At 44.2% G+C, this 21,690-nt stretch overlaps 1 pseudogene; it reads right to left on the bottom strand.

Moving 5' to 3' along the window:
- Positions 1-15,128: 15,128 nt before the first annotated feature.
- On the bottom strand, positions 15,129-15,247 carry LOC128348337 (uncharacterized; annotated as a pseudogene).
- Positions 15,248-21,690: the final 6,443 nt, after the last annotated feature.

The following is a 21,690-nucleotide window of genomic DNA, read 5'->3' as shown; positions in this document are numbered from 1 at the left end:
TCAGTTGCCACACAGGATTCAGCCAGGCTATCATGTAGTTCCATCAGAAGAAACCACCCCCCCCCAAAAGACACACTTAGTGTCTTTTGAGTATTGAGTGTGGATTCTATGATAGCATATTAGAGTGGATTCATGGTGTCTCATTGAAAATCTCATTTGCTATCATAGAATCCACACTCAATACCTCAGAAACAAGAGAACCCTGTACCCCATGGGTTAGAAACCCATGGGGGTGGTTGGCACCCTATGTGCACTACACCACCACTCACTCTGGGCCACCCCAGCACCCCCCAAGTGCACTTATGGGGCTGCTGAAAGCTCCATTATAACTTATTATGAGGAAAAACCTTAAAGACGCATAAACTTCAACAATTAACCAAAAATCAGCCCTCTGCCCAATCCTTTGAAAAAATTCAGGTAGCTTCCCTGCCCCTAACTGGCACTACCACCAACCCCACACCACTCTAGGCCACCCCTTTCCCCCCAAAGTGAAGCGATACACCCTTCATTATATCTAATGGGGGGAAACCTTAAAGACATGTCAACTTCAACAATTAACCAAAAATCACCCTTTTGCCCAATTCCTTTCAAATAATTCAGGTAGCTTCCTTGCCCACCCTAGGAACTACCACCCACCACACTCCACTCTACGACACCCCTTTCCCCCCGACGTGAAGCTATACATTTGCTGACACCTCCATGCTTCTTTATGGAGAAGAACCTTAAAGACGCGTAAACTTCAAAAATCACTTAAAAATCACCCCTTTGCCCAATTCCTTTCAATTAATTCAGGTAGCTTCCTTGCCCACCCTAGGAACTACCAGCCACCACACTGCACTCTACGACACCCCTTTCCCCTGACGTGAAGCTATACATTTGCTGCAATCCTCATTATTCTCTATTCAAAAATACTTTAACAATTCACCAATAATCAGAGGAGTGTCCAATTGTCTTGGGATTTTTTGGGTGGTAGGCATCCCTGTCTGTCTACAACCCACCCCGCTTTTGTGCCCCTAGGTGCTCCACAATAGGGGATATGGACTGGTTCGTGTCCCATTATACTCTATGTGAAAAATAATTAAAAATATTTCAAATATTCATAAAAAATCATAGGGGTGTCTGATTGCTTCAGGGTTTGCATGGTTGTTGGCACCCATGGATGCTACACAATAAGTAATAATGGCCTGGTTCGAGTCCCATTATATCCTATGAGAAAAAAATAAAAATATTTTTCAAAAATTCATAAAAAATCGTACGAGTGTCCGATTGATTTGGGGTTTGGGTGACAGGTACCCCTGGGTGCCAGCTACCATCCTACCAATTTTCAGGGGTTTGAACTGGTCCTAACCAGCCCAAACTGGTTCAAAACGAACCACCCTGGTTCAGTTCGAATCCAAACCAAACCGGGGGTGGTTCAGTTTGGATCCAAACCGCCGAATCGGTTCGCATATCCCTAGCCTCTTCCCACGCATTAATTTCAAATGGTTTGTGCAACTTAACACTTGTGGCGCTCATCTCTACAATTACAGTGCAGTCTCAGCTCAGTTACTAAAATTAGGAACCTAGGAAACTACTGTATACTGAGTCAGACCATTGGTCTATCTAGCTCAGTCTTGTCTATACAGACTGGCGGCAGCTTCTCCAAGGTTGCAGGCAGGAATCTCTCTCAGTCCTAGCTTGGAGAAGCCAGAGAGGGAACTTGAAACTTTCTGCTCTTCCCAGAGCGGCTCCATTCCCTCAGGGGAATTTCTTACCGTGCTCATGTGTGGTCATTCAAATGCAACCAGTGCAGACCCTGCTTAGCTAGGGGGACAAGTCATGCTTGCTACCACAAGACCAGCTCTCCTCTTAATTGTTGACTACAGAACTGAACCTTCACCTTTTTTTAAAAAACTCCGTACTCTATAGTCTGATCTTCTCTTCTCCCCATAGCAAAATAAATGGTGCAATATAAAACTGAAGTTACTACATTCTTGTTTCTTACTAGCAGCATAAAATATACAGGAAACCATCTGTATTTCTCCAAGGACAGCTTTAACATTAAATAACATGTGGAGGTTGACAAAGTCTTTCTGCTGCAGCCCCAGTTTTAGCAGAGATGTGTGTATGCATGACCTGATTGTGTGAAGTATTTCTACACTATAGTCCTGTCAATCCCTCACCTTTCAAGAACCACTAAACCAATAAAGTAAATTATTTCAAAGAAAAGGGAAAAAAAGAAAAACCTGATCCATAAATTGACTTCTTTGTTCCCTCAATTGACTAAGTGACACTTAAGTCATCTTTAAGTGCTTGAAAAAAAATAATAAAAGGCATTTCTTTTGTGCAACTTATGAACAATTAGGCAATTGAAACACAAGGAATGGCAAAATGGAAAAGGCATGGCAACATTGTTTTCCAGATCCATCATCTTGCGTCTATTTTAATTTCTCCAATAAATGCTAGATATGGAAAAGCACACAGAAGTCTGTTTCTCCTAAGTGGTGGTTTCATAGCAATAAGCATTTCTTCTGAGGCAGAAAATAAGCATTTCCTCTGAGGAGAGCCAGCATAGCGTAGTGGTTAGAGTGTTGGCCTAGGACTGGGAAGACCCGAGTTCAAATCCCCATTCAACCATGAAACTCACTGGGTGATTCTGAGCCAGTCATGTATGTCTTAGCCTAACCTACCTCAAAGGGTTGTTGTGAGGATAAAAATAATCATGTACACTGCTCTGAGTGGGATATAAATCTAAAAAATGAAATCAAAATGTATGAAAATAAGGCCCATGGACAGCAGCATGTCAAATCTCAAAAAAAGATGCATTATTGGAGGCTTCTTTCCCCACCCCATGCTCATTCCCTCATTACCTAACACAACACATTTTGCCCAGGTCACAGATGTTTTGTAAATTGCAAAAACCTATTTGTTGCACATATAGAACAGGCAAATATCATACCATGTGGGGGGGGGAAGTCTGCTCAGCATGTGCATGTCAATGAAGAATAGGGGCAGTCCCCCAGAGGTGTCTGAAGGTATTGTGGCACCTGAGGCAAGGCACTGAATGCTGCTTTGGCCCATGCCCCTTGTGTCGGGGGTGGGGTCGGGGTCAGCCCCCTTTCAAAACAAACTTTGTAAGCTTTGAAGGTGGGGCGAGGGGCAGGGTGGAGGTTGCCAGTAGCCCCCTCTTCTTTCTTCACATTTCTTGCCAGGAGAGCTGCTTCCAAAACGGGCAAGAGTTAAATCAGGCCCCAAGAGCTGCTCCAACGGTGGCAGCAGGGGCTATTTCGCTGCCTTGAGAGTGCCTCAATAATCTGCTGCCGGAGGCACCTGCTTCCTGCCACTTCATGAGAGAACTGCCCCCGCCTTCTCCCCATCTTCACCCCCACTCATCATGTCGCGTTGCTTTACATGTGAGTTAGGGATCAATAACTGGGGGCCTCAGATAAAATCTACCTCAGGAGGGTACCAGCTGGTCCCTCAGTTGTGAATCAAAAGGCAAGAGAGGATTGCCATGAAATGTTGGCTGCTTCCGCGGGATCTGCCAGCATTCTTCTCAAAGTGGGTGACAGTGAGAGTTGCCTTCCACCTTCTAGTCTACACACCTCTAGAGAAGCCCACTAATAGAATTTGTTGCTGAACCAGGATTCTGAATTCACATATGCCACACTGGCCACATTCACACACAATGTGGAACCGCAGGTCCAGTAGACCTGCTGTTCTGCTCACACACACACCCCAGCTCTCCTGTTCAAATTCGGACACAACAGAGAACATGGAGCCTGCAGTCAGTGAGACTGCAGAGAGGAGAGGGAACTCGATTTACAGGCTCCCTTCTTTCATGAATGACAGCCCGCACGGCCAATGACAGCCAGAAAGAGGGAGGAACTTCCTCCCTCAGTTCTGGTTTGAGGGAACGCAACCTGCATTTCTGCATACAGACATAATATAGGCTATGTTAAACCTCTGGTTGGGGTGGCAAAACTCACTTCAACCCAAGGGTACAAACTGGAGTTTGGAGAGTGGAACATTGGATCACTCTCCATGCGGAGCCAGGTTTTCAAGGGGCTGTCCTGCTTTTGGACATAATGGTTGGGAAACCTCTGGCCCCTTTAACTCCAGTTCTGCATTACATGTGAATGTAGCCACTCAGAAGTGCCACTTTCTCATTTCACTTTTTCATAGGGCCAGTTCAGATGAACAACAGCCCGTGCTTAAACAAGGTTTTCTAGTGCATGTAGAAAGGTAATTCACATGATCTCCACTCACATGTGATTAAAGAACGTGCCACAATCATGTTGGCACATCTATAGTGACGTTGTTCATTTGAACCGGCCCATGGTTGCATATCAGCTAAATGGGGGGAAAGAAACAACGCAATCCCTGCACACGCAATGCAATAAGTGAAGTGGGTGGGGTGGAATACTGGTTGTCTGAATCCATCCTAAACAGTAGATCAGAGTGGACATTATTAAACAGGTGGTTCTTTTTCAATTTTGAGACATTTTGCCTCTGAGTTTCTTCTTTAAAAGATGCCATGACACATTTCCAGAACAGCAAATCAGGTATGGAATCACAAGTGCCCAAACAGAAAACTAAAATGCTGGAATCTTTTAATAATATTATTAGCTGGCCTGGGCAAAGAGTATCTGCGACCCTAGTTTGGCCTGCCTGCCTGGCAGCCGCCTCCAACTTGCCTGCCACCACCTCCTGCCACCACCTCCTCCCTGCCTCCTGAGGCTTGTGGGGCTTTGCCCGCCGGCCAGCCTCCTCTTCAGGCCAGCGCAGCTTTGCTCACTGGCCAGCCGCCTCCTCAGACCAGCACTGCCTCGCCTGCTGGCTGGCCGCCTCCTAACGCCTCCTCTGTGCCCCAAATCAGGAACTCTTGTGAGTGGTGCTGCCACTCTCACAAGTGTTCCGCTACAAATCCCCAAGCATCCCCAGCGGCACGTCTTGGAGAATTAAATATATAGATTTGTTTGTGCTTCCTGTGTTACCACCATCTGGACTGAGTATGTCTTGCCTTTTTCTTGTTTCTTGCCTGGCTTTTAAGCAATTTTTATTGATGGTCAGTGATTATCTTATGCTGAAGCTTTATCTGACTATTTTAGTGGACAATATGTTTCATAACCCTGACCATCTTTTTTTCTTGTTCTTGCTGTTTACCCAATTTGGTTTCTGTTTCATAGTATGGGTGTTGTCTTTTCATGTGCTTTTTGGAACTGTTGTTCTGTTGTGAACAAAGTTTCCATTATCCATGATTGATGTATTTCTTCCCATTTTGCTTGTTTTGCATTGCTGAGACATGGATCTTTGCTTCTGACACCATTACTCCTGCTGTAACATTGTTCAGTTCTCTTTTCTTTTCACACTCTCCTTGTCTGTCTGTGTTCTTTTCTTTTTCCTCACCAAGATGCTGTTTTTCTTCTATTGTTCCTCCTCCTCCTTCTCCTCCTCTTTCTCCTCCTCCCTCTGCCTCCTCCTACTTTTGAATTCCATGCTGTATGACTATTTTCTCTTGTAAATAGTATTTATCTGGCTGTTATTTACCACCTCTTGATTCTTTATCTACTTTTTTGTTCAGTTTTGTATGTATAGTGTGCATCTTTTCAGACTTTTTTTCTTTTCCTGTTTTATTAGTTTGTGATTCTATCTTGCACATTGATCAAACAGATATTTAGATATTCTTCAGTTTTATGCTTTGCTTGACTCCTTTGATCTTTTGCTATTTCCTTCTAGTGCTAATCTCATAGGTAGTCACATCCATGATTTAGCTCTCACTTCCTCATGCTCACCTGTTGCTTTTTCTAATGTTCCTTATCCTCTTTCTGATCATCATTTAATTTATTTTACTCTCTTGCTTGATTCTGCTTCTTTGCCTATTGTTCAGGGCCCTCTGTCACCATCTTTTTCCTCCCCGCCCCCCAGTTTTGAAAAATAGTGTGTCTTTTTGGTGGGGGGGGGGCTTCTTCTGATGGAACTACATGATATTTCTTTTTATAGACAGATCACACCTTCTCTTTACTCTTCTTTACTTCATACTTTCCTCATCTTCTGTGGTGTTTTCCACAGAGTTTAAATTTGCTGTGGTTTCACTGCTTCCTCCACTTTTTTTCTTTCATTTGTATTTTTCTCTTTTTGTTTTGACCATCTTCCTACTAGCATTTAAAAAATCTTGTTCAATGAATTTTTTAATGCCTGTTTCTACTGAGATTGTTTTACTTTTCCTAATTTCCTAGTACTTTCTAAACAGCAATGTTGGCGGCGGCTGCTGCTGCTGCTGCTTCTCCTCCTCCTCCCTGCATTTAATACCGCCAATCACTCTCTTCTCTACTTAATATTGGATTTTGTTCCTGATTTCTCATTTTGTGTGTTTATAGATGTTGGCTAGCATCTTGACTAAGCTAGTGGCAATGCATCATGGAATCCATCACACCACCAATGCAGAGGGCTTCCTTACAGCGCAGAGCATGTGTGTGGGGGGGTCATCAATCTGTGCTCCTCCCAGAAGTTTCCTGTGTTGCCTTCAAGAACATATTCTCAGATGGTGAAGGGCACCCAGATGGATAATTGCCCCCACACAGACACAAACACATGCACTCTGTGCTGTGGTACTCTGGCAGCTTGCTGCAATGCAAGTGTATCTTCCTAGTCTGCTGCCACTGGCTTTGTCAGGATGTCAGCTGGTATATTTTCTTCAGCTTATTCTCAGGTTTATACTCCTCAGTTTTGTACTCCCTTTGCTCTTCTGCTGTTAATGTGGTTTCTTTGGCTGACATCCAGACAAACACTGTGCTGGCGCAGCAGTGCTTGGCATCCAGACTAAAGCTGTACCATCAAATGAAGGGGGAGGGAGGATTCTCAGTTGTCTCCCCTTCCCTCTGAAACCTACAGTGCCTCCTAAAAATATGTCCCTGAGGGTCACACAACTGCATGAATGCTGCAAGAAGAAGTGCCTGTGCTCTGAAAGGCTTCCCAACTACCACAGCACTGCTGCTCGCATGGGTGTGTGTGTGTGTGTGAGAGAGAGAGAGAGAGAGAGAGAGAGAGAGAGAAATTTGCCATTCTCTCCTTCTCTTGGAAATGCCCTGCCTCACCCAAAAGTATGTCCTTGAGGGATGCACCAGTGTCTCTCAATGTGATCACCATAGCTGAGATAGTTGCTTTCAGCACATCTCATGTAGCACACATGCAGCCTTTGTCAGGATCTTGGCCTTAATTTTTATCTTTGAATTATTGTAATTAATGCCTTGTTGGTTTGCTCGTATCTCATTTCTTTCATTTTTATCTTTTAGCCTTCTGCCAGTCTTGACTTGCATCCAAGGAAAACTGGTCACCACAAGCACCATTGAAATTAATGAGAAAAATTAGTTATGACTAACCAAAGTCCTATTAATTTCAATGGGATTTACTCATGACTAACTTTCATTGGATATATATAGTCAATGTGGCCTGTAAATTCTATTCTATCTCTGGTTTCTGCTTTCTCTTCATTGGTTATCTTATCTCTTCCATGTTCTGTTCACGTTTTGTTATTAACTTTTCAGTGCACCAGTACCATCACTCTCTCCTGAATAAGATTTCACATGAATTGCATGTGGAATGAGCAAAGCCGCCCTAATGGAAGATAATGGCATAGCTGCACTAAAATCAGGGATTTGCAGAACAGTGTCCTAGCACAAATGAGACATGCCACAGTTGTACAACTCTAGTCTGGAATGCAAGCTGCAGACTTGGCACCACTAGCTAGCACAACAGCTTTACACTAGCACAACATTCTTCCACATTTTATTTATTTATCTAACATATTTATATCCCATGTTTGGGACATAAACAGTGAGACATGGAACTCTGAGGCTGAACTCAGAGTCTCTGCATTGAAATGTCTGTTCCTTATTTGCAGGGGTTGTTAGTTTTTTTAAAAAAAATTCTTTTAATGTAAGCAGTAAAAAGTCTGGAGAGAAATATCTGTATATCACCCAAAACTCAAGTCACATGCAGTTTATTGCTCTAGATGCCAGCCTTTGACATGGACATTCTGCTCTGGTAAACAGACCAAGTAAAGGAGAGTCTCAAAATCCAGAACAGGTGGATTCTGTAAACATCCATCATTACAATATACTTGGTTTAACTGTCTTCTTCTTCTTCTTCTTTTCTTGTCTTTTTTCTGTGGTATTTATTCCATATAAGCTTTAGGGTAGGGGCCATTTTAAAAATAATTTCATGCAATGTCCAGTCAGTATAGATAGTGGCTAACATTCAGACTAGCAAAGCATTAGTGTTATGGAAGAAGCACCAACGCTTCTGAAGAGTTCAACTAACTCAGCTCCATCACTCAGCTCTGGGGGGGGGCGGAGCAAATTTCAACAAACTCCTCTTCCCCCAGGAGCACTCTGTGCTCCACAAAAATATGTGCCTGGTTCCATTTGTCCTTAAGTATACCCAAGCCAGGGTCCATGTCTCCATGCATGAAGGCATATGGATATTTATTTAGTTTTGAAAGAGGGGACATCTTAGTGGCATGCACTAATATATCTGGAGTTGCTGGTGCCGCCGGTGCATCAGGTCTAAAGTGAGCAGATATACTATGTTTCAATGTGTGTAGAAAATAGCTTCAGGGAACCGAGCTTCCAACTCCACTCCTGCGGGCAGACAGCCAAGAAAAAAGAAGACCACTGTGCACACTCTCTGCCTGCCCTTCCCTCCCATTCCTCCTCAGACCTAATAGAAAGTACGTGATTTCCTTTTTGAGGTTATTCTCCACCCCTTACATATTTATGGAATGGCTTGCCACAGGGATTTGATATTGGGCACAGATGTAGAGCAGGGTGCAAAGGCACTGTATATGTAATGTAAAGTGGACTGGATAATCTGTTGCTTTTTAATAATTTTTTGAATTAATAAAACACCATCAAAAAAATCCAATAACTGGCTTGTTTCATGGCAGAAAAATAGAGAAACGTCTGGAACTGAAGCCCCCCTCTTAGACAACCATTCCACCCCCATATGGAGGAATCTGCCCCTTGCCTTCATGAAAAAGGGTAAAGCATCCCCCCATTTTGCCCCACCGTTTAGATCTCCTAGAATGGCTCAGCATAGGGCTTTGATATTGGGCACAGATGTAGGGCAGGTTGAGAGGACTCTGAATATTGAATTTGAAAGGGATTGGGTAATCTGTTGATTATCTGGTGGAGGCGGGGTGGGGCTTCAAAAGGCCTTTAGGTCCAGGCTCCAAAATTACCTAGGTGCACCACTAAGCACATGTATGGAAGTCACACAAATGGAAGGAATACATGAAGGAACACATGTATGGAAGTCACACAGAGGTTCCAGCCTCTGCACATGTGTGGAAGCTGGAACCAGGCCACCTGCCAGCCTGTGGCGAGGAAGCACTGGTAGGGCTGAGAGGGGCTACAGCTGCCACTGCAGAGCTGCCACCACCACTGGGAAGCCGCTGGCAGTGCCGGTAAGGTGCCCTCTTGCCTGCCCTGTCCCCTGCAGCTGGCTGGTCCATTTCAAGCTCAAACCAGTTGAATTGGGCCAGTTCAAATCGAACTAGATTCAATTCAAACCAATTCTGCATACCCTAGGGGGCAGGCCTTCTCTGTGGCTGCACCAGGGCTTTGGAATGCACTCCCTGTCAAAATAAGAGCTTCTTCACCTCTGATTGCTTTTTAAAAGACCCTTAAGACACACATTTTCTCTAGCATTTAATTAAAACTAATTTAAAACTGTTTAATTGTTGTACTCTGTGAAATGGTTTTAATTGCTTTATTCTGTGAATTGTCTTTATTTGTTTTTATTCTGTGAGAGTGTTTTAACTGTTTTTTATTTTATTTTTATATTGTAATTTGGGTTATGTACACCGCCTGGAGATATACATATCAGGCAGTATATAAATATGATAGATAAATAAATAAATATCTGAGAAGCACAGAACAAGTGCTCGAGGGATGGAGCCATAGCTCACTGGTAAAGCATCTAGTTGCATGCAAAAGGTCCCAGGTTCTATCCCTGGCATCTCCAGTAGGCTGGAAATGTCTTTTCCCTGAAACCTTTGAGAAACTGCTGCCTGTCTGTGTAGACAATACTGAGCTAGTTGGATCAGTGGTTTGACTTGGAATAAGACTGCTTCCTATGTTCCTAACATCAAGCAGATTATTCACATTCTGGAAGAGAGGAACCTCTTATGAAGACTTGTTTGTTCCATTTCAAGAATGAAGCCTAGAAGCATGGGGGGGGGGGGTATAAGAACAAATCTTAGGGTATACCTTAAGGTTTTGATTTTCCTCAGCATCTTGATGAAATTGTATAGTTAATATATCACACAATGTTATTTTACTATGAATAAATATCTATAAATACAGATGCTATAAAATCTACAAAGGCTAGCAATTATTATTTTAAAAGGCCTTGGAAAATAGCAATTGGCTTTCTAATGCTTACCAATTAATACTCTTTTGATGACAGTACAATGAAACCCCAGGCACATGAAAAAAGTTGGGTTATTGTAATTGCATTTTTTTTCTAGATATCAAATGACTAGAAAAACAGTAATTCTCAAAGGAAATCTAAATAACTGTTTGTGGGGGGAAGTGTTCACAGTATAACAAGCACAGTTCAGTTGTACGTTGTTTAAAAGACCATCTTTGACCATCTTGTCAAAATCTTCTCATTATAGAAGAAAAACCATAACCCCATTGGGTGATTTGTACTATTACTATTATTACTGCTACTACTGCAACTATTACTACTACTATGGATATTTTTGTGTACTTTCCAACAAAAGTTCTCAAATAATAATGATGATGATGATGCAAGAGAAGAAAAACAAATCTAAGTGTTGCATGGACTGACTACAAGAAAGCCTTCGACTCATTGCCTCACACATGGATACTAAAATGTTTAGAAACAACTGGTGTCAGCAAAAATATTCAAATACTTATATTTTAAAAAATCAATGTGCATGTGGAGTACACAGTTAACAATCAACAGTGAGACACTTGGACAGGTTAGCATCAGAAGAGGTATTTTCCAAGGGGACTCACTATCCCCTCTGTTGTTTGTAATCGCCATGACTCCACTTTCACAAATACTAAATAAAACAGGCCTCGGATACCAAACATCTAAAACATCAAGTCAAATCAACCATCTGCTGTACATGGACGATCTGAAGTTGTATGGAAAGTCCCAGTCAGAAATCAAATCTAAACACTGTCCGTATATTCAGTAGCAATATAGCAATGGAGTTTGGACTAGACAAGTGTGCTGCATTAATAATGAACAGAGGAAAAATAACAAAAACAGAAGGAATAGAACTGCCCAATGGAAGCAACATCAAGTACCTGGAAGAGAAAGAACAATACAAATACTTGGGCAGTCTCCAGGCTGATAACATTGCACACACTGAAGTTAAAAGAAAAATGGGAAGTGAATACATCAGGAGAGTTAGAAAAATCCTGAAGTCCAAACTCAGTGGCGGGAACACCATACAAACCATAAACACCAGGGCCTATTATCAAACACCTATTATCAAACACAGTGCAGGAATAATAGACTGGACCTAGGCAGAGCTAGAGATGCTAGATCGTAAGACCAGGAAAATACTGACCATCAATCATGCTCTGCACCCCTGCAGTGATGTAGATAGGCTATACCTCCCTCGCAGCTCAGGTGGAAGAGGAATGCTGCAAGTCCATCAAACAGTAGAGGAGGAGTAAAGAGGCCTTGAAGAATATATCAAGGACAGTGAAGAAGATGCACTTAAAATGGTCAATGATGAGAAACTATTCAACACCAATGAAACAAAGCAGGCCTACAAGAAAGAACAAGTCAAGAACTGAGCAGAAAAATGGAAATATAAGCCACTGCATGGTCAATATTTGCACAATATAAGTGGAAAATCAAACACCACTAAGACCTGGCAATGGCTTAAGAATGGCAACTTGAAGAAAGAAACAGAGGGTTTAATATTGGCTGCACAAGAACAGGCACTAAGAACAAATGCAATAAGAGCAAAAGTAGAAAAATCAACAACAAACAGCAAGTGTCGCCTTTGTAAAGAAGCAGATGAAACAGTGGACCACCTAATCAGCTGTTGTAAAAAGATCGCACAGACTGACTACAAACAAAGGCATGACAAGGTAGCAGAGATGATACACTGGAACATCTGCAAAAAATACAAGCTACCTGTAGCCAAAGATTGGTGGGACATAAAATTGAAAAAGTGGTAGAAAATGAAGATGCAAAAATATTATGGGACTTCTGATGGAGTCAGGGGAGCGAATGGCCACTGGGAGAGCATTCCAGAGTCTGGGAGCAGTAACAGAGAAGGCCCTGTCCCACGTGCACGACAGCCGAGCCTCCCTCATTGCTAGCATCTGGAGCAGAGCTCCCTCAGATGATCTCATCAAGTGGGCAGCGACCCTTGGGAGCAGGCGGTCCCTCAGGTATCCCGGGCCTAAACCGTTAAGGGCTTTAAAGTTCAGAACCAGCACCTTGAACACTGGTAACCAGTGCAGCTCTTTCAAAACAGGTGTGATGTGATCACACCGGGCAGCTCCAGATAGAACTCTAGCTGCTGCATTTTGTACAAGCTGCAGTTTCCGTATATTCTTCAAGGGCAGCCCCACGTAGAGCAATCCAGCCATGACATGACTTAGGCATGGGTAACTGTGGCCAGATCTGCCTTCTCGAGAAAGAGATGCAGCTGGCGCACTAGCCAAAGCCGTGCAAAGGTACACCTGGCCACCGCCTCCACCTGAGCTTCCAAAAGCAGAGCCGGGTCCAGTAGTACCCGCAAGCTGCATACTTGCTCCTTCAAGGGGTGTGCAACCCCATCCAGAACCGGTAAAATCTCCTCATCCTGATTGGTTCTCCTATTGACCAACATTACCTCCGTCTTGTCTGGATTCAGTCTCAGTTTATTAGCCCACATCCAACCCATCACAGCCTCCAATCCCCAATTCACGACATCCACCGCCTCCCTAGGATCAGGTGACAAGGAGAGATAGATCTGTCATCTGCACATTGCTGACAACTCAGTCCAAGTCTCCCGATGACCTCTCCCAGTGGCTTCATGTAGATGTTAAACAGCATGGGGTACAAAATCGAACCCTGCGAGACCCCACAGGCCAATGGCCACGGGGCCGAGTAGTAGTCCCCCAGCACTACCTTCTGGACCTTCCCCCCTAGAAAGGAATGGAGCCACTCCCACATAGTACCTCCAATTCCCATACTCAAGAGGTGGTCCAGAAGGATACCATGGTCAATGGTATCGAATGCTTCCAAGAGGTCCAGCAGAACCAACAGGGACGCACTCCCAATGTCTAGCTCCTGGCGAAGGTCACCCACTAGAGCGACCAAGGCAGTTTCAGTCCCATATGCAGGGTGGAAGCCAAATTGAGAAGGGTTCAGATAATCCGTATCATCCAAGACCCTCTGCAGCTGGGATGCCACCACACGCTCTATCACCTTGCCAAAAAAGGGAAGAACTTTAGGCAAAGTTCAACAAGTATTTGGCTGACATTCTGACTAATAAAGCATACATGTGAGCAGGGTCTGGGTGGATGCAATGAGTGCTCTTGTTCAACTTCCCCAGTCTTCTTAGGAACATAGGAAGCTGCCTTATACTGAGTCAGACAGGTCCATCTAGCTCAGTATTGTCTACCCAGACTGGCAGCGGCTTCTCCACAGCTGCAGGCAGGAGTCTCTCTCAGCCCTATCTTGGAGATGTCAGGGAGGGAACTGGGAACCTTCTGTATGCAAACATGGAGATGCTCTTCCCAGAGTGGCCCCATCCTCTGCAGGGAATATCTTACAGTGTGCACACATGTAGACTCCCATTCATATGCAACCAGGGTAGAGCCTGCTTAGCAAAGGGGACAAGTCATGCTTACTACCACAAGACCAGCTCCCCTCTTGCACTCATGCCATGGTGCAACAGCACTAATGCTTTCTAGCACTGTTAGGTGAGAGGTAAGCAGAATGGCTTCACTGATGAGCATGGGTAGCATTCAAAAATATTTGTGCCCTTGCACAACATTGTAAGTGCAAGAGTACTGGGGCTGTTTCATGAGGCCACTGATTGCTCCTCCACAGACCCTGCTAACATATATGCCTCATTCGTCAGGATGTCAGCCAGTGTTTTTTCTGCTTGGCTCAGAAGAAGGAGGAGGAGGAAGGAGGAGGAGGAGATGGAGGAAACTCTCAGGAAGTTCCTGAGTACATTCTATCCATAGAGGGGTCATAGAGGCAGAGATAAACAGGAAAGAGAAGAAGACCCTAACTATCTATCTCTACTCCCAATGCCCCTGGTGGTCATTAGGGTTACTGGTGCAAAAGGTCGATGCCATCTGGAGCTGGATCTCCAAGAACTGCACATTAGCACAGCATTCCTTTCCCACCACTTCTGGTCTTCTATGTGTAGTGAATGTTTGTCCAGCTTCATCTGGCCAGGCTGAAATCCCAACAGACAAGAATGTTTGGCTAGCAATAGCAATGTTTGAAGTGGAGTGTTTGGCCTTCATGCAAATAGCTTGCTCATTTATTTATTTATTTATTTATTTATTTAAGACATCATTAAAATTACATTCTAATAAAACTAAAGTAACTAACGGGGGGGGGACGACAAATAGGTGAACTACAGGGTAAAAGCCTGGTGAAAAAGAAAAGTCTTCAATAAAGATTAAAAAATCAACAAAGAAGGAGCTAAACGAGTCTGCAGAGGAAGGGAATTCCACAGAAGTGGGGCAGCAACTGAAAAGGCCCTTTCACGGGCCCTAGCACCCCGAACCTCTCGGAAATCGGGGACCGACATAGGAACATAGGAAACTGCCATATACTGAGTCAGACCATTGGTCTAGCTAGCTCAGTATTGTCTTAGTTGCTGCCCCATTTCTCTGGGATTCCCTTCCCCTTGCAGCTTCTCCAAGGTTGCAGGCAGGAATCTCTCTCAGCCCTATCTTGGAGAAACCAGGGAGGGAACTTGAAACCTTCTGCTCTTCCCAGAGCAGCTTCATCCCCTGAGGGGAATATCTTGCAGTGCTCACACCTCAAGTCTCCCATTCAGATGCAACCAGGGCAGACCCTGCTTAGCTATGGGGACAAGTCATGCTTGCTTCCACAAGACCAGCTCTCCTCTCCTAAAAAGCCTAGAGCACCCGGTATTCCCAGGCGGTCTCCCATCCAAGTACTAACCAGACCTGACCCAGCTGAGCTTCCAAGATCAGAAGGGATCGGGCGCGTTCAGGGTAGTGTGGCCGTAGACAAAAGGGCCATCTGAGAAGATCTGACTGGATGGGATGTAACTGGATGGGAGAGGCAGGTATGTAGGTAGACAGGTGCCAAACCCCGCAAGGCTCTAAAGGTCAAAAACAGGACCTTAAATTGAACTCGGTAGCGAATAGGCAACCAGTGCAATGACTGTAGGAGAGGTGTTACCCTGTCATATTTTCTGGCACCCATAAGTAAATGAGCCGCTGCATTCTGGACCCATTGTAGCTTTCCGATCGCCCTCAAAGGTAACCCTAGATAGAGGGCTACAATAATCTAGGTGGGAGATAACAAGGGCATGGGTCACTGTCATTAATGCTTGCTGATCAAGGTAAGGGTGTAATTGACGAATCAGATGGACCTGGGCAAAGGCACTTCTGGCTGCAGCCTCCACCTGCTGTTCAAGCAGGAAGTGTGAGTCCAAAGCGACCCCCAAATCATGTACAAGCTCCTTCAGGGGCAGCACCACCCCATCTAAAACAAGGTTCACATCCAGCTGTTGGCCGGTATGAGGACTGAGTAAAAGTAGTTCAGTCTTGGTGGGATTCAGTCTGAGCTTATTTTGATTCATCCAGACTTTAACAGCTTCCAGGCAAGTTCTGTGCTTCCGAGTAAGCACAGAAACAGCATCTCCAGAATGGACTGGGATGGCAATATACAGCTGAGTATCATCAGCATATTGATGAAATCTCACCCCAAACTGGGAAATGACCTGACCCAGTGGCTCCATATAGATGCTAAACAGGACAGGGGCAAGAACTGAACCCTGGGGAACTCCATAAAGGAGTGGCCATGGGTCAGAGTATCTGTCCTCAATGCATACCGACTGGACACACCTGCTAACGTAAGAACGAAACCACTGTAAAACAGTGCCCCCAATACCCAACACACACAGGCGGTCAAGGAGGATAGCATGATCGATAGTGTCAAAAGCTGCTGAGAGATCTAAAAGGACCAAGAGAGGGACACTACCCTCATCAAGGTCCCAAAGAAGGTCATCTACCAGAGCGGGCAATGCTGTCTCTGTGCTATGCTGAGGCCTGAAACCCGACTGATAAGAATTAAGATAACTGGTTTCCTCCAAGACCCTCTCAAGCTGGGCACATACAACCCTCTCTAACATCTTCGCTACAAAAGGGAGGTTGGAGATCGGCCTATAGTTGTCAAGGACCTCAGGGTCCAGGGAGGGTTTCTTCAAGTGAGGGTGAACTATCGCCTCTTTAAGGGCTGCTGGTACAAAACCCTCATGTAGCGAATAGTTAACCAACTCCCATAGCCAAGAATTAACATTCCCACCAGCTGTTCTAACCATCCAGGAGGGACAAGGGTCCAAGCAACATGTTGCCGCACCCATACCCGAGAGAATCGTGTCCATATCCTCGACCAACTCAAATGTGCCCCATATAACATCACAGGGTGGAATCTCCTCTATCTGATCAGATCCTACAGAAGGAGAGTCCAATTCTAGCCGAAGGGGGGTGACTTTATCAGCAAAGAATTGAGCAAATTGATCACAGTGGCCAGATTGAACATCTACCGGCTCCTCTCTCCTAAGAAGGGAATGGGTAATCCGAAATAAGGCCACTGGACGAGAGTCAGCTGATGCGATAAGAGCGGAGAAATAGTGGGATTTCGCCACTCTTATCATCCAAGAATATTCCCGAATATGGGCAAGTAATCGCATTCAGTCATCTTCGGCACCAGTTTTTCTCCAACAGCGTTCCAAGCGTCTTTTCGTCTGTTTCCTCTCCCTAAGCTCCTCAGAGAACCAAGGGAGCCGGGATCCACGAACCGTAAGAGGACGCTTGGGAGCAATTTCATCTAAAGCTCTCGTGGCCTCGATGTTCCAAGATTCCACAAGCTGCGATGGAGAAACGCGTACCAGATTGCAAGGAATGTCCCCAAGAGCCTCCTGGAATCCTACAGGATCCATGCTGCACCTGGGGCGGACCATCCATGTTTTAGTGCTGTCCCAGTAGAGACAGGGGGGCACTGCAATCTGCATATTAATCAGAAAATGACCAGATCTGCCTGCCATTACCCCGAAAGATATACCAAGTCCAAGGTATGTCCACCCACATGAGTCGGGCCCAAAATGATCTGAGACAAGCCCATGGTAGCCACAGAGCTCATGAACTCCCGCACCATCAAACTCCCATCAGGATCTGGGAGATTGAAATCCCCCAGAACCATAAGTCTAGGGGTCGTAATCACCAGGCCTGACACCAAATCAAGGAGCTTGGAAAGGGCAGCAGATGGGCAACGAGGAGGTCGATAAACCAGGAGAAGCCTAAGTTTGTCACATTGACCCAGACTTACAGAAAGACATTCGCACCCCGTCACCTGTGGGATAGGGCCCCTGATCAACATAAGATCTTCTTTAAAAATTACCGTGACACCCCCCTCCCGACCGTGACCTCAGGGATGATGAAACACAGAGAAGCCAGGTGGACACATCTCAGTGAGGGGAACACCCCCATCCAGATCTAACCAGGTCTCAGTGATGCAAGCCAAATCTGCCTCTTCATCTAAAAGGAGATCAAAGATGGAAGAAGATTTATTACAGACAGATCTGGAATTAAACAACAGCATCCTGTGACCATGGGTGGCCACAATCTGATCACTAAGACCGGAAAGAGAGGAGGAGGGGACAAAGGAGAGAGCCCGCCTCAAGTGGCAGGACTTTCCCCCCTTAGAAGAACAGACTCTCCTCCTCCCACTATAATTCCCAAAGCCAGTCACTGTTGAAATAATCTGTCCATTTCTCCCATCAGTAAAAAAGGCATCTCACATCCTGAGGCTCTTCTCACGATTAGGGAGAAGAGCCTGGATGAGGTTTGTGGGGAGAGCGGGCTAAGCCCCCTCTCCCTGCAGACGAGCAGTCAGTCTGCTCCAGGTGGCCAAAGTGGCTGTCCACAAAACTGCCGGCTCCGTTATGGAGCCAGCAGGGGCTGGGAGGATTGGGAGCCACAAGGCCCCCGGAAGCTCCAGCATGCCCTGCATGAGTGTGCAGGGCATGCTGGAGAGACCTCCGAGCCAGGAGGCTGCTTTTCAACCTCCCGGTTGCAGGTCTACTCATGAGTTGCTGCAACACGGAGCCACACCGCAGCAATGTACGATCGGAAAGCCCGGGTTAGCAGAGCGCTCGCTCTGCTAACCTGGGCTTAGGAGAGGGTTGTTTAAGTGGGCGACCCGCTTTCGTGAGACCGGGCTTGGCTGCGAGCCCGGTGGTTCTCATGCACATGCAAAATTGGGCTAGGCTCCCTTAGCCCAATTTTGCATGACCATGAGAAGAGCCTCTCTGTCTCCTGCTTGGAATATAGTGCTATTAGCTGTTTGGGGAGGAAGAGAGTGTGTGAGGAAGAGACATGACAGACATTTCCTGTATTCTTACTCTGAAGCATGGTATTCTCCCTACTTTACTTACCATCAGGGGTGAATTGTCCTTGCATCCCCTGTCAAGGCGCTGGTGTTGTAGTTCCCATTGGATGTTTGTGTTTTGAGTCTTCCTGAGGCAGCGTTTCTATAAGGGTTCTGAGAAGAAAAGTGTTGTCAAAGTGCTCTTCCCATATATCTTCTAATGCCAGCTTTCTTCATGCAAAGTGCTCCCTGTTTTGTGGAAAGTGATCTTTCTCCTTAGTGCCCATCATCAGAGTTTACCTTTGTAAGCTCTAAGTGAGCACAACAGGAAGCCAAAAAGATATAGTCTCATGCTGCACATCCTATGGTTTCCTTTTCATGGCTTTATATACTGGGGTAGTTGAGTTGTGATTAACTGCAGAGGTAGTCTGAATCCTATACTTCACTGTAGTGGAGTGGCTGGGATGAGTGAAGCAGGAAAGTCATTGGTCTTTCTTCTGAATCATATATTCATTTGAATGCATGGGTGGCAGGGGAGATGTGAACAGGGCAAGAGTTATTGATTCTGTCGTTGCATCAAACAGAGCAGACAGATGATCCTCCATGAGCAGATTTACAAAATGCACACCCACTACGGCATCAGTGCATTGTATGGCATCAGTTCAGCATGGCATGATTGTTGAAATAGAACTGCAGCAGACTTGTGATTGGGGTTTCCCATCTTCCAAAAGTAGTAATGAAATCCACCCATTCCTATTGTATGTTCTGATATTGGGCACCTTTAAGTTCTGTATTTAAAGTCCTTTGAGGGCAAAGACTGGATTAACTACTACTATGAGGACTGGATTAACTACTACAGTGAAATTACTATTATTCTGTGCCTCAAAAACTCTCATTAAAAAGAAAGGAATGAGAGTTTTTGAGGCACAGAATAATAGGAATTTCAATATACCTTCCACTTTACTTTATTGCTGGTATTTGAAAGGTCCAGTAAATAACCAAAATGTGGAAGGAAAACACTAATGTTTCGATGTAGTACAAGTGTCAAAAGAGGGGCAAGTAAAATTGCAAGGATAATTATCTTGAATTGTTTTAGTCCACTTTGAAATGTAATAAATAGCTATTCACACCTATTCCCTCAAGATGATTTCTTTTATAATGATGAAAGCTAGAGCATAAACCAGAGTTATTAATGTGATTATGTCCATCTTTTGTACTCTGAGCAGTACATGTGCTTAACAATTTACAGAATGTTTCAAAATGTTTTCTGTAAGCAAATACACTGTTGCCACAGATCTCATTTATTGTTGAAGGAGTAAGTCCTTTAGTCTCCACAACTAGAAGAAAGTGCGTTTTCAGCATGTTTTCCTTTATTTATTTTATCATATTCATTTACTGCCTGATGTGTATCTCTAGGTGGTGTACACAATTTAAAACAACAAATATAAAACAGAGTAAGAACCATTAAAACAATTTCACAGAATAAAACATTAAAACAATTCCATGGGTTAAAAAATAATTAAACAGTTTAAAATTAATTTCAGGTAAAAGCCTGAGAAAAAAAAGGTGTGTCATGTTTTATATTGTTCATGTCATATTTTTATCCAGCACATCATATTTGCACAAGTTTGGGTTTTATGTTACAAATTTCAGCAAAGATGATCTATGAATCTAGCATATGGAAATTCTGTTTAAAGTTGGAATTCCGTGACTATCATAGAAAGTGTGGGTGCTTGGAGTCTAAGCAATATGCTTACAAGCATAATATGTGAGACCATACGACCCCTTTCCTAGCCTTAATTGACATTTTCCTTACTTGTTGGTGCCTGAGTGAATTTGTAAGAATAACTCTTCTCTTAAATGGAAGAGGTTTTTTATCCTAGAATATTTTAATTACATGCATTCATTCAGATCATATTCTTAAATGGATGCAAAAGCACACATTAGTTCCCTTAAGCTTTGAAAAGAAAATGTAAGACTGAATAAATATTTTCAACAGGTGTAAATTCTAATGTAGGCATCGCCTACTTAGCTCGCCAGCAACAGAGTTAATAGAGCAACTTTACCAAACATGAGTATGGTAAAGTGTGGTTCTGATCTAAAGTCTTGTAAGGTTTCCTTATGGGGTCTTAGACTGGGGCTATGTAACAGTTTGATTGTTAAACACTGATCAGAGTTGGAGTGTTTTATTTTATTTATAGCCTGTCCTCTTTTTCCAAGAAGCCCCAGGGCAGTGTTTTTCCACCCCCTCTAGAGCTGCCCTTGCAAGATAGGAGGAAAATATGAGAAAAAGTGATTTTGTGGAAGCAAGGTAGGAGGAAAACCTGGGAAGAAGTGATTGTGTGGAAGCAAGGTAGGAGGAAAACCAGGGTAGCTTCCATGCAACTGAAAACTGGGAGCACACACAGCTGCCAAACCCAGGTAGAACACATGACCTCACAGTCAGGTGATCACTGGTTAAACAGGGGATACTTGGGGCCAGTTTGGACAATACATTTGGTGTCCCTCTCAGTCATATGAAAGAGGAGTATAGGTGTGTGTATCTTCCTTATCTGGTTTGCCCCCCACCACTTCTATCTAATTGCATAGGGGAATAGTTTGTCTCAACTGCCCCTCAACACACAGATGGACACATTGAGGCAATTATAAGATGCTAGGTGGAGAGAGATGTGCAGATCTACATTGTGGGGTGTGATGCGGCCAAGTAATGTCCTTCCCATACCTTCGAGTTCTACAGGGCAAAAGGGAAGCCTGTCAACATTTCTAGCTGTGAGACTATGTATTTTCCAGCATTTCATATTGTGGAGTCTTTTCCACATTCTTTTCCAAAGAAATGGCATTTGGCTTGTCCTTGAACTCACTTAGAGTTCAAGGACAAGCCAAATGCCATTTTTTTGGCATCTGATGGCATGTTCCATCAAAGACATTTTGGAATAGTAACTTATTGTATCAACATATACATGAGTAAGCCCACTGGCATATTTAGTATGGCTGATACATTTTATTCATATAGAACATCTCCTAAGGCTTCAGAATTTCAAAATTCAAAGGTTGTTCACATGAGCAGCCCCACCCAGG

Source organism: Hemicordylus capensis, chromosome 2, assembly GCF_027244095.1.
Source record: "Hemicordylus capensis ecotype Gifberg chromosome 2, rHemCap1.1.pri, whole genome shotgun sequence".
In the NCBI taxonomy this organism is placed as follows: domain Eukaryota; kingdom Metazoa; phylum Chordata; class Lepidosauria; order Squamata; family Cordylidae; genus Hemicordylus; species Hemicordylus capensis.
This window is presented reverse-complemented; position numbering and strand designations above follow the sequence as displayed.